General features: G+C 36.7%; 1 long non-coding RNA gene across 2 annotated transcripts; it reads right to left on the bottom strand.

Annotated features, from left to right (window-relative positions):
- Positions 1-114: 114 nt before the first annotated feature.
- Positions 115-2,041, bottom strand: LOC121938369. Of its 2 annotated transcripts, XR_006105272.1 has the most exons (5): positions 1,852-2,041; positions 1,679-1,761; positions 1,555-1,562; positions 935-994; positions 115-744 (listed from the first exon to the last, which is right to left on the bottom strand). It is a non-coding gene; the product is annotated as an uncharacterized LOC121938369 (long non-coding RNA). The 2 variants fall into 2 exon arrangements; XR_006105271.1 differs by lacking the exon at positions 115-744 and having other exon boundaries at positions 756-994.
- Between the last annotated feature and the right edge of the window lie 154 nt (positions 2,042-2,195).

Genomic DNA, 2,195 nt, shown 5'->3' on the forward strand with positions numbered 1-2,195 from the left:
ATTTGCACACAGTCCAACTGCACTCACTTTATTTCTCAGACCTTAATGAACCATTTTCATATAGTCAGACAGCACCATAATGTACATATATAAACTATAGGTTCTCAGCTGCCTGACAGCAAGCTGGAATAAGTCTTGGTGTGGAAGGCATTGCACTTTAAAGGTATATTAAGCAGGACTTTCCTTAAATACATGTATAGACTAATACAGATATAATCCCTCTCAATAATTACTTATGATCCCATAGAAGTGTGTGGCAGTGTATTTACCTGCAGAGACTCTGCCCTCTGCCTGTATTTTCATCTTTTATTTTGCAGTGTTCAGGATGTTCCTGGCTACAGCTCAGAGGTGAGGCTGAGACTTTAAAAACAAAAAACTGTAGCAGCACATTCAGACTGTTAAGCAGCATGTTTATAATACGAAAGCTATGAACAAAACTGTAGAAACAGCCCAGCAAAAAATAAAAATGGAGCCAGGTGAATCTCCAAACAGAGAGGCTTATTTCAAAACAAGACTGAATCTCAGGTTGAACCTCACGTTTGTTGGCTATACACTGAAAACAAACTGGAACCAACAATTCCTGCATAGTTTACCTTGAAGGGTGTTTTTTTTGTTCCTATCAGGTACATCCATCCACACGAGGATTTTTGCTCTGATATGCATCATCAGCAGGGAGACCTTTCATACAGGTGTTTACCCTTTCAAATCATGTCCAATCAACCGATCTTGTGGACTTCAGTCACGCTGTAGAAACATCTCAAAGATCAACATCTCAAGCTCTTGCTGAGCTAAATTAGTGACATAGCAAAGGGCCAGAAAATTCATGTTTATGTCAAAATTTGAATTTGTATGCCGTGTATGGAGAGTTGCTGGTGTCCTCCAATAGGTCTATAGCCTCCACATGTATGGGACTGTTTAACTAAATGCACTTTACCTGGTGCAGGTCTGAGAACCGAAAGTGAGGACTGTTTGAGAGGGTCTCTCGAGGTCTTTCCTGTGAGTGGAGAAGATCTTTAAACATTTATCGTCGACTGTTATTTTTCAGTAGACGACAGTCAGAGAGTTGATAATTAAACTCTGCGGTTACACTTGAGGCTGTAGTTTGTAGTGGTGTTAAACTGTGCTGCATTTTGATGCAACATGTATGACTGAGACTATAATAATATGCAGAGGATTTATCTTTAAAGTGTTTATTTAATCTATAAAATGTCAAAAAAATAAAATTTTTAAACATCAATTGTAAATTTGGAAGGCCTAACGTCATTAGATGACTTTTTTGTCCAAACGGGTACAAATCCCTAAGATATTTAATTTATGATTATGGAACTGAAGAAAGAGAAAATCCTAACTTCTAAAATAATGAAAAGGCCAAAACCTGACCTTTGTTCCTTAATTAAATGGCTTAATTGATAAACTGATTATTTTATCACCCGTGAGGTTTCTATGATATATCTGTTCTGCAAAACCACACACAAAAAAAGAAATATCAAAGAAACAAAAAACAGACGAACAAAGAAAACTTATTTTCAGTTAATCACAGAGGTTCGATCTCACCTGTTCAGCTGCAGAGAAAGTGGAGAAATATAAATGAAAGAGAAGAAAAATGAATATCAGATTACTGCACATCTTCAGCATCTAATCAAGGTGTTAATGAGAAAAAAAGAAAGTCTGGACAGACCTGAGGCTCCTGGACAAAGCTTGCACTTTCTTCTATATCCATCTCTAACGGTGCAAATGTTTCTGAACAGGGTGGGATGTCATCTGTGGAAGAAGGAAGTCACATAAATATGTGTGCGAACAGCTTCATGCTAAAGTGTTTAAGAAATTCTCGTGTATTTTAAGTGGGTTAACCTGAATTTGAAGAGTCATCTGATGTGATTACTCTGTTGCTTTTAAATTTACATTTAGAGGGGGTTTCATCCTGCCTGTGAAAGAAAAGAGAGATCAGCCGTTACAACACACAACTTTATTAACCCTGTGTGGAAAGCAAAATGTGATGAAGCTCCATGATGAAACAAAAAGAGGGAGGTAAATGTGAATAAATCAGTAACTATTGGTATATGAAAAACTTTTAAACTTTTTATTGAAACTGTCCACCACTATAAACAGTGAAGGTATATATGGAGCATTGGATAAAAAAAATGAAAAATTTGCACACAGTCCAACTGCACTCACTTTATTTCTCAGACCTTAAT

The sequence above is a fragment of the Plectropomus leopardus genome, unplaced genomic scaffold (assembly GCF_008729295.1).
Source record: "Plectropomus leopardus isolate mb unplaced genomic scaffold, YSFRI_Pleo_2.0 unplaced_scaffold29275, whole genome shotgun sequence".
Classification (NCBI taxonomy): domain Eukaryota; kingdom Metazoa; phylum Chordata; class Actinopteri; order Perciformes; family Serranidae; genus Plectropomus; species Plectropomus leopardus.